Below are 14,839 nucleotides of genomic sequence, written 5' to 3'. Positions count from 1 at the left end.
TAATGAGCTACTTTTAACCAGTGTTTAAATGTACCAAATGCAGTTTAAACAATTTAAACATATTATGGAAGTCAGAAAGACAATGGGGTAGAGATCTTTCAGACTGAAGCCCCACCATAAGGGGAATTAAACAAAATTGTGCTCTGTCCCACCTTTTATTTAACCTTTATATCAACTCCCTAATTTAATCCTTAAGGAAAAAAAGGAAAATCATCCCCTAATGCTAGCAAAAAATTTCAATATTTATTTTGGTTTTAAGTGGTTAATGCAGTCATCCTCTCCCCAGTACTAGTTGATCTTCAAGGGAGTTTATAAACCGTAGATGCTTATTGTAGAGAAGAAAAAGTAGAAATTAATTATAGTAAGAGAAAACTGGAGAGCCAGTTGGGGCACCAGGCTAGAAACTAGGAGGCTGTGAGTTCAGTCTGTGAGTTTCTAGTCCTGTTTAGGCACAAAGCCAGTTGGATAACCTTGGGCCAGTCACTCTCTCCCAGCCCCAGGAAGAAGGCAAGGGCAAGCCACTTCTGAAATCCTGCCAGGAAAACTGCAGGGACTTGAATATCTGGATGTGAGGGAGGAGAGAAATGGTTTTATTCACAAAATAGTGCATTAAAATCCCTCCTCAGGGGAAAATCAACAGTAATCAGATTGAGCAAAGGAAGCCCTTTAAATTTTTAGAAAATTGTTTCAATCATATCTGGAAGGAGCAAGAAAAATTATTTCATCTTCTGCATAAAAAAAAACTTCCTATGCAATCATTAATTTGCCAGCCACCTTGGAAATGATTCTGTCCCTGCTGCAATTATGCTTTCTAGGGCCAATGTGCTGAGCTTAGGATGCACCAGTAGCAGAAGTGGGTTTCAGCAGGTTCTGACCAGTTCTGGAGAACCAGTAGTAGAAATTTTGAGTAGTTCTGAGAACCGGTAGTAAAATTCTGACTGGCCCTGCCCCCCATCTATTCTCTGCCTCCCAAGTCCCAGCTGATCAGGAGGAAATGGAGATTTTACAGTATCCTTCCCCTGCCACGCCCACCAAGCTACGCCCACCAAGCCATGCCACGCCCACCAACCCACGCCCACAGAACCAGTAGTAAAAAATTTTGAAACCTACCACTGACCAGTAGCTATAAAGATGCAATAATAATAATAATAATAATAATAATAATAATAATAATAATAATAATAATAACCACCGTGTTGCTAAGATCATTCACTGGAAATTGTGCCAGAAGTTTGGATTTGAGTACAGCAAAAACCACTGGGAACATCAGGTTGAGAAAGTTTTAGAGAATGAGAAACTCAAGATCTTCTGGGACTTTAGGATTCAGACTGACAGGCACTTGGTCCACAACACACCTGACATAACAATAGTTGAAAAGAAAAAAGTATGGTTCATTGACATTGCAATACCTGGTGATGCACGGATTGAAGATAAGCAGCAAGAAAAAATCACAAAAGTACCGAGATTTGCAAATTGAAGTTGAGCGACTGTGGAAAAAGAAATCGTGTGTTGTCCCGATTGTAATTGGAGCCCTTGGAGCAATACCCAAAGGGCTACCCCGCTATTTAGAAATTCTAAATTTGCCGGACTTGAACATTTTGACTCTACAAAAAACCACCTTACTCGGAACAGCTTATATCCTCCGACGATACCTTAACAGTTCCTAGGTCCTTGGTTAGGACTCGAGCTGCTGAGCTATTAACCAGCCTCAAAGGCTGTGAATCTCACTAAAGATTAACTAATAATAATAATAATAATGATGATGATGATGATGATGATGATGATGATGATGATGATGATGGAGGTATGGTACTTCAAACCAGGATTTTAAGAGTAGTGCTTGGTGTCTCCCTAGATTTCAAATACAAGCTTCAACATGGAGCTATATTACATATCTATAGAGGCTCACATTTAGAATTTAGAATTTAGAATAGAAGAGCTGGAAGGGACCTTGAGTTGGGAGGTCTTCTAGTTCAACCTCCTGCTTAGGCAGGAAACCCTACTCCACTTCAGACAAATGGTTATCCAATCTCTTCTTAAAAACATCCAGTGTTGGAGCATCCACAACTTCTGGAGGCCAAGTTGTTCCACTGATTAATTGTTCTCATTGTCAGGAAATTTCCCGATAACAAATGGAGCATTGGCATTTCTATGGCATGGAGATGCCTTTCAGTTCCTGGTGTTGCTACCCAGCATTCATTGCCATACAGTGCAACAGGGCGATAGGGATGCTGCAAATGGTTGGGTGAAAAACGGTTATAAGTCACTTTTTTTTTCAGTGCCATTGTAATTTTGAATAGTCACTAAACAAATGGTTGTAAGTTGAGAACTACTTGTACTCGCCCTATCAAGGGTTCTAGAAAGGAAGAATCGCAATTTTTCCTCCCAGATGTAGCATCAACATTCCAGCTTCCGCCGAGCTCTCCATTTTACCAAACATGGTACTCTAATTTGATATCACCCCTTCCTGTAAATCATTCCAAATGTACTATGGAAAAGAATATTTTCTATTATCTGGCAAATCTATAGAAATATCAAAAAAAGCATAGCAAGCTAACTTTTCAATTATAATTGTTGAAAGGAAACTCTGGGATATAATTAAGTTCTGATTGATTGTTGCATGTCAGGAGGCAATTAGCTAGGTTCTCCCATTTTAATATTTTAGCTTATTACATTTCGTTGTTTGATGTTTTGCACAGAAATCTGGGATGTGACTGTGATCAAAATTTTGATGCTTCTTTGCTACTCGCTCCATATTTGTTTTTATCCAATATCCAACAGGGATCAGCATTTCTTGGCAGCAGGGAAAAGGTTTCTTTCTCAGCCAAAATGGAACTTGCACCCTCCCCAATTTTTTTTTAAAAAAACAATATTATAAAAAAGATTATTCTCTTGCAAACATTTCAGGATCTCACATGACTACAGATAGTTCTCGACTTACAGCAGTTGTTTAGTGACTGTTCAAAGTTATAATGCACTGAAAAAAATTAACTTACGAGCATTTTTCACACATACGACCCTTGCAGCATCCCCATGGTCACGTGATCAAAATTCAGCTGCTTGGCAGCTGGTTCATATTTATGACGGGTTGCAGTGTCCCAAGGTCATGTGATCAGCTTTTGCAACCTTCTGACAAGCAAAGTCAATGGGGAAGGCAGATTCACTTAACAACTGTGTTACTAAGTTATCAACTGCAATTATTCACTAGTGAATAATCACTAATTATTCACTTCTATGGCAAGAAAAGTCATAAAATGGGGCAAAACTCATTTAACAAATGTCTGTCTCACTTAGCAACAGAAATTTTGGGCTCAATTGTGGTTGTAAGTCGAGGACTACCTGTATATCATAATTTACCTGAATAAAAGATCTTCAGTGTTCTTGAGCAAGATTTGTGAAGGCACCAACATCTTGTAAGATTTTTTTGACTTTACAAGATTTCAGGCTAAATTTTGATGTTTTGAGTCATGGCCTGATATTTCTAGCAATATTTGGGAGGTGTTTGAGCTATCATCCCCTGAATAATCATATGTAATTTCTAATCAGATTAATGCCACTTTTTATCTCTTTTGATAACAATTAGCAATAGCAATTGTACTTAGACTTATATACCGCTTTACAGTGCTTTATAGCCCTCTCCAAGCAGTTTACAAAAGGGATGCGGTAGCTCAGTGGCTAAGACGCTGAGCTTGTCGATCGAAAGGTTGGCAGTTCAGCGGTTCGAATCCCTAGTGCCGCGTAACGGGGTGAGCTCCCGTTCCTTGTCCCAGCTTCTGCCAACCTAGCAGTTCGAAAGCACGTAAAAAATGCAAGTAGAAAAATAGGGACCACCTTTGGTGGGAAGATAACAGCATTCCGTGCGCCTTTGGCATTTAGTCATGCCGGCCACATGACCACGGAGACGTTTTCAGACAGCGCTGGCTCTTCGGCTTTGAAACGGAGATGAGCACCGCCCCCTAGAGTCGGGAACGACTAGCACATATGTGTGAGGGGAACCTTTACCTTTTTAAGCAGTTTACAGAGTCAGCCTATTGCCCCCAACAATCTGGGTCCTCATTTTACCCACCTCGGAAGGATGGAAGGCTAAGTCAACCTTGAGCCTGGTGAAATTTGAATTGCCAAATTGCAGGCAGCTGGCAGCCGGCACAAGTAGCAGAAGTAGCCTGCAGTACTGCACTCTAACCACTGCGCCACCGCAGCTCAAGAAGGCACCATGGCTCAAATTATCTCTTTTCCTTCTTCTGCAGGGAACACCTGGCTACCTCAAACCCAGGCAACTAGGAAGGTGAAGAAACAAGAGCTGGTGTGTCTTAATAGCATCTCTGTGGATACCCAGCTGATACCAAAGATACAGGATTCATTACACAAAGAAAACTCTCCTAGTGCTTGGGATGTACTATATCTAGCTTAAAGATGGCTTATCTTCAACTGTCTCAATTTCTAAAACATAATCGCTCCTTAGAAGAGAGCAAGATGACGTCCCTGAATGGCTTTTTCAAAGCTTATGAAAATATTAAGCTTTGTAGAAAGAGAGAGAGAGAAAAGTTCTGTTTTTGATTAACAGACCAACAACGTAATTGCATTTTTGATGTTGGTTTTTTTTTTAAAATTGTTTTTAAACAGCTCCATCTGATTTGTTGTATAGGGCTGAGAGGATTATTTTTATGTTACTGTTTCGACTTTAATTATAATTCTACAGAGATCCTTTAAGTTGCATTTTGTGTTTTTAGGTCAAGAGAAGTGACCTGCTATGAAAAAGTTTTGCTTTATAAGTGGAAGAGGAAATTTGGAAATTGTATATCCTAAGAATTCACAGATGACTTTGGGAGCCACAAAATGACACTCCAATTCTCAGGTAAAAGTTCCCCTTTCCAGTCATTTCGGACTCTAGGAGGGCGATGCTCATCTCTGTTTCTTAGCTGAGGAAACTAGTGTTGTCTGAAGACATGTCCACCATCATGAGCTAAAATGACTGTACGTCAAGGCTCATGGAACCCTGTTCAACCTTCCCACTGAGGTGGTACCTATTATCTACTCGCATTTGCATGCTTTCAAACTGCTAGGTGGGCAGGAGCTGGAGCAAGTAACAGGAGCTCACCCCATCGTATGGCGCTTGAGTCTCGAACTGCTTTCCAACAAGTTCAGCATCTTTAACTACTGAGCCATCTTGTATATTGCAGACAGGGTAGCCTTAATCCCAGTCCTCCAAGTAGGGTGGATGAAATAGTGGCTCTTGCAGAAAATCTGTGGCCAACTCTTTGGCTAGAGAATAGAATAGAATAATTGTATTGGCGTTTTGAATGTACACGAATTGGCATACATTAAAATGAAATTTCGTTGCATACAGCTCTCAATGGGGTCACCACCTCCAATATACACTACATAAACACGACAAAATAAATAAATAAATAAAAATATGAAATTATGCATATGCCCACATATATTATATGACACAGAGAAACAACATAGTCTAGGTCTGTGGTGGGTTTCAAAAAATTTTACTACCGGATCTGTGGGCATGACTTGGTGGGCCATGCCCTCAATCCAGGGGAAGGTTACTGCAAAATCCCCATTTCCTCCTGATCAGCTGGGACTTGGGAGGCAGAGAATAGATGGGGGCAAAGCCAGTCAGAATTTTTACTACCGGTTCTCCAAACTACTCAAAATTTCCACAAAACCTCCTCCTAGAGGGGAGCAACAGAAACGGACCGTAAAGTGGATGTGTGGGGTTTCTAACGATGCTTTGAGCTCTAAGCACATAGCGCTTATAAGCAGTACCCTGAATAACGGGAGGCGAGCTTCCTATAATCTTCTCGACTGTCTTCGCTACTCTCTGTATGGACTTTCTATCTGAGGCACTGCTGCCACCAAACCAAACAGTGACGCAGTTTGTTAAAAGAGCACGCATAATCCCAGTTCAGGAAGCCATGGTCTTCTGCTGCTACTATTCCATTTTAGGAAGCCTGGAGGACAACCTGTTCTTCCAAAACTGCTGCTCATTGCCGAACATCCGATCCTTCCCTCTTCCTTCCTTCCTATCGTTCTCCCCCAACCCCACCTTCCAGCAATGCCTCCAGCTCACAATTACCATATTCCTTTGTTCGGAGACACACTTCTGCCTCTCGACTGAAGCAGCTGAGGCAGGCTCCATATTAGGCCCAGTCAAGTTCTCCGGCTGGGTTTGTTTTGTGCCTGGTGAAAAGAGCGCCAAAGCCATTTGCATAAAAATGTGCTTCAAAGAGATAATATGACTACAGGGAGGGGGAGAGCGGGGAAGAGAGGAGAAGAAGGATGACGGGGTATGGAGAGGGTTTCCATTACACTCATTAATCAAAAGCAAAATAGCAGGTGCCTCCTCTGGCAATCCCACTTCTTTGACTTTCCGGCTTCTCTGACAGCAGGGATGCCAGAAAGAAGGTGTTCCCACATCATACAAAGCCCTGGTTGGCTCATCGGGGTTTAATCAAATAAGCACCCTCATGGTTGGATTTTGCATAATAAACTAAGCTGTTATTTTTATTATTATTTTATTCAGTTTAGATGTCATCCAAGTCCTGGGCCAATCCAGGACACAACCAAGTAACCAAGTAACCAAATATACAAAATTGTATAATAATAGAGGAAGTGCTCAACTTACAACCGTTTGTTTAGCACTAGAAAAAAAGTGAGTTATGACCGTTTTTCACACGACCATGGCAGCATCTCCATGGTCACATAACTAAAATTCAGGCACTTGCAGTGGTGGGATTCAGCCGGTTCAGGCCAGTTCAGGTGAACCGGTTGTTAAATTGCTGGCTGGCCCTGCCCCTCCCCTCCCTGCCCCTTCCAGGAGTCCCCACGTGCCCCACCCAGCTGGTCATTAGGGCAGAGAACCAATTGTTAAATTATTTGCATCCCACTACTGGGTACTTGGCATGTATTTATGACTGTTTCACTGTCCTGGGTTCATGTGATCATCAGCCAGCTTCTGACAAGCAAAGTCAAAGGGAGAAACCAAATTCTCCTAACGATCACCTGGTTTAGTTAACAACTACAGTGTTTCACTTAACAACTGTGGCAAAAAATGGTTGTAAAATGGGGCAAAACTCATTTAACAACTGCTTTGCTTAGCAATGGAAATGTGGGGCTCAGTAGTGGTCGTAAGTTGAGGACCTCCTGCAATTAGAAGTCGGAATCAGCCAACTAGGCAAATTTATCATATGGCTTCCAACACAACATAGTGTTGTGAGAAATCAACAGACAATGATTGATTAACAAATAACAGCTAAACAAAACTTGTCTTACTTAGGGTGTTGTGTGAACAATAATGAGCGATCCTGAAAGAAACAGGAGCTTAAAAATGGGAAAGTAGCCAAATGGAGATGTTTAGGGTTGAGAAAGGATGAGATTGTTTGAGTTGGGCAGCCTTATCACTCTGAAATGAAATAAAATAAATAATAAAATAAAAATCTTTTTCCAACTTTCCACGTACTGAAACATCTCGATGCAAGCAGCAGCCATGCTAAAGCCCTTCTCCGTTGGCATAAACAAGGCCAAACATCTGTTTCTGAGCTGGTTTTAGAGCAGTGTTTCTAGCTTCTAGAACGTGCTAGCGGAAGAATTCTGGGAGTTGAAGTCCACGCAGCTTAAAGTTGCCAAGGTTGAGAAACACTGCTCTAGAGCAGTGGTGGAATTCAATTTTTTTTACTACCAGTTCTGTGGGCGTGGCGTGGCTTGGTGGGCGTGGCAGGGGAAGGATACTGCATAATCTCCATTCCCACCCCACTCCAGGGAAAGGATACTGCAAAATCCCCATTCCCTCCCCACTCCTGGGAAGGATTTTGCAAAATCCCCATTCCCCACTCTGGGGCCAATCAGAGGTGGTATTTGCTGGTTCTCCAAACTGCTCAAAATGTCCACTACCAGTTTTCCAGAACCTGCTGAATAGCACCCCTGTTCTAGAGCAAAGAGATCTTGGAACCTGAATCTGGCTGCAAAAGGATACCAACCCTGGACTTCAGACTTTCTGACCGCAGAAAACAATCTTGGTGTAAGTTCAATAGGGCTTAACTATTTGTCCTGTCATTCATGCCATGTACTTTAGACTATTCCCAACCTGATGCTCTTCAGAAGGGGTGAAATTGTGACAGGTATAATTTCTACCACCATGATGGCAATGGGGTTTCCAGGACTTAAAACACGACACATCTGAAGGCAACAGATAAGGAAGAGTCAGTCACTAAGCAGGTCCTAAATTCAAGAGGAAGCTGCATCTAGGATTCTCACCGACAGACTAGGTACAACTTTGATATAATTAAATCCCGAATCTGGTAGTTGCTAATCAGAACAATGTTCAGAGAAAATGGAATTAGGTTGAAAATTTTCCTTGCATATCAGCCTGATGAAAATCATGAGATCACAGCGTTGGAAGTGGTTTTGTGGCCCATCTAGCCCAGCCCACATCAGTACCAACCTCAGTCTTCCTTTACAATTGGAATACAAATGACTTAACTCAAAAGTTTCTTATGAGTTAGCTTGCTGAGCTATTTTTAGATGGCTCCATTTCACCCTGTAGACATTAGTGCAAAGGAAAAAAGGAGGAAGAACTGGGCGACAGAACTGGCTAGGTGGCTCAGTGGCTAAGACGCTGAGCTTGTCAATCAGAAAAGTCAGCAGTTCAGCTGTTCGAATCCCTAGTATAGCTCTCTTGCGTAAGCAGGGGGTTGGACTAGATGACCTCCAAGGTCCAAGGTCCCTTCCAACTCTGTTACTGTTCCATGTTACAATGTACTCTGTTGTAAACACCACTGGTCCTATGAAAACTACAGAGATTGTATTCAATCCTAGAATTTAGAGTGTAATCATATCAATATTTTTCATGGAGTAAATCCCAACACAGTAGTTCTAGGTAATTAGGTGCAGAATTGCACAATTACTGTTCAAAGTATTTGGTTTATTCTGACAATAGCCCTGTATGCTGAATTATTAGGAGACACATGTATCTTTAAAAAGAAAAATACAAGGATGAGCAACCTATAGTTCTAAGTTTCCTTCTTTGAATCAATCCCAATCGTGTGCAGGCTCCAACATCTTACTACTAGAAATTCAGTGGCATACTGCCTCATTACAGCAGGGCCATTCTACAACACATATTTTTAAAAATAAGCACTAAAAGAAATGTGTTAAGCCTGCCAAAGGTTTAACGCATCCATTTTATTGGGGGGAAATCAATCCCCATTTGACCTGAGACCAGTTGCCTGAAATGATATAGGCCAGGGTTTCCTGCTTAAGCAGGGAGTAGGACTAGAAGACCTCCAAGACGTCATTGCAATTCTCAGAACAGAAGTTTGGGGGGGGATCAGTTTTCAACCATAGGAAAATGCCCATTCCAGCTTTAAGATTTTTTTAACTGTGAAAAACAAAACTTAAGGAGATGATGAAAGCTGATTGAGTTAAACAAGAAAAATGGGGACAGATGCTCCTTTCTTGTAATGCTAAACCTGAACAGCTCAAAAGAATACAATAACAACACACAGTTTAAAAGGATGGTATTTGCCACTTCTTTGTTGTATTGATGTCTGCCGAGTCAGATGACTGCAAAAAGAAGGCTGTGAAAGGTGCCACGGATTCCAGGTGGAAGGTGCCCTTCCAGTTTGAATAAGAAGCCATTGTACACAAATGTCATCTTTGAGCAGAAATGTCATCTTTTGCTCTCTGATGCCGGAACAAAACAACAACAAGAAAAGATAATATGGACTGAAAACAAGAAAGCCAACATCCTTTGGATAATTGATTAGGCATGATAGTGGCCAAAAAAAGCCTAATATTGAAAGTAATCAGCACTATTCTGAGGGGAGGGAGGCAGGGGTGGGTTCTAACCGGCTTTACTACCGGTTCTCTTCGTGTGTGCGCTTCGCGCACGATCGCCGCACACTTGCTTGGTTCGCTCGCAGGACACCAAACTTGCGCTTTGCGCAAGCACGTTGCGAATCTGCCCAGCTGAGGTGCAGCAATCCACTCTACCGCACCTCTCAGCTGGCCGAAAAAAGCAGACATATAAGGTCGGCATAACGCCGGGGCGGGCGGGAGGGCCCAGCTCCCAAAGATAGAGAACTGGTTCGGTGATGTCATATCGTCACCTCTACCGACTCTCACGAACCGGGACGAACCGGGAGGAACCCACCACTGGGGGGAGGGGTGTCACATTGCCATGACCACCATCTTGAGGCTTTTGACTGGGGGGGGCGGGCAACAATGCTCAGTGCTTTGAACAGTCACTAAACGAACTGTTGTAAGTCAAGGACTACCTACCTGCACATCTCTCTGGATATCACTTGCTACAGTACTACTTCCCACATCAGAATGGCAGGCAAAGGACAGCCAAAGACAGGAACAGCATTTGGACAAGGAGTTCGCCCTGGGTTGTGTAATCTGACTTTTTTTATTATTATTACTTGGGAATTCTTGGACCCACCTCCTCCACACTGGTTACTTCAATCAAAACAACAAGGCTGGAAAACAAAAGGGAATGATTGCCCAGAGGAACACACCTCCTCTTGAAAACAAGGATTCCATTCCAATTCTTTCTAATGCCATGTAGGGCAAAGGGAATTGCTTGGAGGTTGTTTTGGCACTTGCCGGGAGTTGGTGCAGGATGGTAATTACAAAGAGAGCCTGCTCAGAAACAATATTCTGGAGGGAGGGAGGGAGGGAAGGGAAGGGGTCCTTTTCTGTCTAGTTTAATGAAAAGAAGGACTAGGGGAGACATGATAGCAGTGTTCCAATATCTCAGGGGCTGCCACAAAGAAGAGGGGGTCAAGCTGTTCTCCAAAGCACCGGAGGGCAGGACAAGAAGCAATGGGTGGAAACTAATCAAGGAGAGAAGCAACTTAGAACTAAGGAGAAATTTCCTGACAGTTAGAACAATTAATCAATGGAACAACTTGCCTCTAGAAGCTGTGAATGCTCCAACATTGTAGGTTTTTAAGAAGATATTGGATAACCATTTGTCTGAAGTGGTGCAGGGTTTCCTGCCTAAGCAGGGGGTTGGACTAGAAAATCTCCAAGGTCCCTTCCATCTCTGTTATTCTATTCTATTCTATTCTATTCTATTCTATTCTATTCTATTCTATTCTATTCTATTCTATTCTATTCTATTCTATTCTATTCTATTCTTCCACTTTTGAATCCCAAATTGGATTACTGTAAGCAATTTGTCGCTGATAACAAGCTGAGAATTTAAAAGAGATCCATTATTTTGCATTTCCCTGGCCTGCCAGGGAATTAAGTTCAAATGAAATGGTTTCCAGTTTCCTCCTTAGCCAAAAGGTTGACACGCCTAAACCTAATTGCAAAAGAACAGTTTTCCCAACAAATTCTGAATGAGGAAAAAAAAATCGCAAGGAAACAACCTCTCAAAGTCTACTGATAGACTTGTTCGACACTTCCCAAATCTACCCTACAGTTTCTCAGGTACAGTAATTTTTTTCCCCTATCCTCAAAAAACTTCCTGTATCTCTTCATCTCCAACTGCATAAGTTTTCAATTTCTTTCAAAGGGTTTGGGAAACTTATTTTTGATTGGAGATGGCAGGGAGTGCTACTGTTGGCATTACAGTCTACAATTACAACATCTGCAGCTTTCCTGGTTGCCCACACTTTGCAATCTGAAAATCCTCCAGATCCTTCCCGTGGGATTGAAGGGGGAGCACAGACAGCCAAGGAATTGCAGACTGCTGGAGAAATGATTGCCCAATGAAAGATGAGACGTTTGCAGGCATAAATAAGCCCAAAAGACCACACATAAGATTCTCCGAAATTCTTGGCTCCTTGGGACGAAATTGCAGGAAGAAAGCCATGATAAGTCTATGGTAGCAAAACAACAACACAAAACAGAAATGTGGTATGATAAAATCTGTTGGAAAAGGTCCTAACAGATTCCTGTCAGACTAAATGAGAAATGGAGGGAAATATGTAGCACCATCTGACACTAAATTAAAGCAGGTTGCAGTGCTAACCGTCACTGAATTAAAGTTATTTCAATACCGTGATTTGAGTCCCCTACATAATTGTTTTGTTTCTCAGCAACAGTGTCTCCGAAGTTTAGAATCCTATGGCATATAGGGGTTAAAAAAAGGGTTAAAGATTTGTCTTCCTAAATTCTTTGGTGCAATCATCGGCAGTTTCAGAGAAAATTAGGGAAAGTGTGAGATTGACATGGCAAGCTCCAAAGGTTCACTGCGCACAAAATCATGCACACTTTTCCCTGAGCTAATGTGTGTAACACTTTTTCCTACTGTTTTATTTATCTGGATAAGCTTCAAGGAACATCTGCCCCAGTTCCTCCTCTACAAGGCTGTTGACCATTCAGAAGGAAGTAACCAAATAACAGAGTTGGAAGGGACTATGGAGGTCTTCTAGTCCAATCCACTGCTTAAGCAAGAGACCCAATACCCGTGATGGCGAACCTATGGCACATATGCCTGAAGTGGCACGGCGAGCCATGTTGCCTGGCACGTGTGACGTCACCCTTTCCTCTTTTGGGGTTCTGGCATGCATGCACAGGCAACAATCAGCTGGCCTTTTTGCATGCGACAGCACCGGAAACTCGAAGAGCTGGTCTTCCGTTTTCCTGCATGAGCATGCGCACCGGCCAGCTGTTACGTGCACATGCGCACCAGAAACCTGGAAAGGTAGCTGGCTGAAACCGGAGGTTAAGTAGCTGAAACCGGAAGTTCAATAGCTGAAACCGGAAGTTTGTTTTGGGGCGCACGCATGTACCCTGGGCAGTTCCTATTCCAGGCTGCAGCCCAGACGTGCGTGTGCTTCCTTTTCGGCAATCGGTGCCGAAAAGGTTCACCATCACTGCCCTATACCATTTCAGACAAATGGTTTCCAATCTTTTCTTTAAAATTTCCAGTGTTGGAGCACCCACAACTTCTGGAGGCAAATCGTTCCACAGAATAGAATAGAATAGAATAGAATAGAATAGAATAGAATAGAATAGAATAGAATAGAATAGAATAGAATAGAATAGAATAGAATAGAATTCTTTATTAGCCAAGTGTGATTGGACACACAAGGAATTTGTCTTAGGTATATATGCTCTCAGTGTACATAAGGAGAATAAAATACATTCATGAAGAATAAAAAGATACAACAGTCAAGGTTACTAATAAGCTATCAAATCATACTAGGAAACAAATAAACAAATAAAAACAATATAAATTGAAAGATACAAGAAACATGGTTATAGTCATACGTGGGAAGAGATAGATACTAGTAAGGAAGAGAAGAATAATAGTAATACAGTCTTAGTAAATTATTTGACAGTGTTGTGGGTATTAATTGTGAAGCAGAGTGATGGCATTCGGGGAAAAACTGTCCTTGTGTCTAGTTGTTCTGGTGTGCAGTGCCCTATAATATTGTTTTTGATTGTTCTAACTGTCAGGAAATGTCTCCTTAATTCTAGGTTGCTTCCCTCCTTGATTAATTTCCACCCATTGTTTCTTGTCCTGCCTTCAGGTGCTTTGGAGAATAGGTTGACCCCCTCTTCTTTGTGGCAGCCCCTGAGATATGGTGATGGTAGCCTTTTCAGTGCAACTTAACTAGGCTATCAATTATCCCAGGGAAAACTTGTTTAAGGACATGCCACCCAAACCATCCTTCCCACATTGCATACAGAGGTGTGACTTGCTCCCCTCTAGGCTAGAAACAACCAGCCAGATGTCTTCACACTTGCTGGTGGAGATCCGTTCCCAGGAAAGTTGTTACATTCCATGCTGTAAGGAGGAAGCCTTGCTTCAAAAAGTGTCGCAATTTGTTTTTCAAAAACAAGATCAAGGGCTTCTGGTTTTATTTTTCCATCCTGTCAGGTACTTACAAAATTGCCAAGGCTCTGCAATGTTATGCGCTGGTGGGCATCTAAAGATGCTGAGGACACTCTCACAAAAAATGACAACTACATGTACTGTAGGTGGGTCCGGTCTCTAAGCATCCATGTCCTAGAAACCAAAGTACTAATCTTATTTCCTAGGATGTTTTACAGCAGGGGTCTCCAACCTTGGCAACTTTAAGCCTGGAGGACTTCAACTCCCAGAACTCCCCAGCCAGCTTCGCTGGAGGAGTTGAAGTCCTCCAGGCTTAAAGTTGCCAAGGTTGGAGACCCCTGTTTTACAGTCTTGTGAAAAGGTGGAGGCAAAGATATGAAATGAAGGAGTAAATAGATACAAAGCAGGGGTTAAATCCAGCAGGTTCTGGAGAACCGGTAGTGGAAATTTTGAGTGGTTCAGAGAATCGGTAGTGGAAATTTTGAGTAGTTGGGAGAACCGGCAAATACCATCTCTGGCTGGCCCCAGAGTGGGGAGGGAATGGAGATTTTGCAATATCCTTCCTCCAGGAGTGGGGAGAGAATGGGGATTTTGCAATATCCTTCCCTGCCACGCCCACCAAGCCATGCCCACCAAGCCACACCACACCCACCAAGCCATGACCACAGAACCGGTAGTAAAAAAATTTGGATTTCACCATTGATACAAAGGAGAATGGAATGGAATGGAATGGAATGGATTGGATTGGAATGGAACGGAACAGAACAGAACAGAACTAGAGAACCAGCTTGGTCTAGTAGTTAAGGTACCAGGCTAGAAAGCAGCAGGCTGTGAGTTCAAGTCCCACCTTAGGCATGAAAGCTGATTGGATGACTTCGGGCCAGTCACTCTCTCTCTCTCTCTCTCTCTCTCTCTCTCTCTCTCTCTCTCTCTCTCAGCCCAACTCACCTCACATGGTTGTGGTTGCGGGCGAAATAGGAGGAGGAAGATATGTTGGATGGATTTGCTGCCTTGAGTTATTTATTATTTGTA

General features: G+C 42.4%; 1 long non-coding RNA gene across 1 annotated transcript; it reads right to left on the bottom strand.

Annotated features, from left to right (window-relative positions):
• Positions 1–221: 221 nt before the first annotated feature.
• On the bottom strand, positions 222–6,167 carry LOC139321468 (uncharacterized). The gene is made up of 2 exons (XR_011600784.1): positions 6,089–6,167; positions 222–562 (listed from the first exon to the last, which is right to left on the bottom strand). It is a non-coding gene; the product is annotated as an uncharacterized lncRNA (long non-coding RNA).
• Positions 6,168–14,839: the final 8,672 nt, after the last annotated feature.

The sequence above is a fragment of the Pituophis catenifer genome, unplaced genomic scaffold (assembly GCF_029215685.1).
Source record: "Pituophis catenifer annectens isolate HBS135680 unplaced genomic scaffold, rPitCat1.0.hap2 SCAF_9, whole genome shotgun sequence".
Taxonomy (NCBI): domain Eukaryota; kingdom Metazoa; phylum Chordata; class Lepidosauria; order Squamata; family Colubridae; genus Pituophis; species Pituophis catenifer.
Note: the sequence above shows the minus strand (reverse complement) of the source record. Positions and strands in the feature narration are given on the sequence as shown.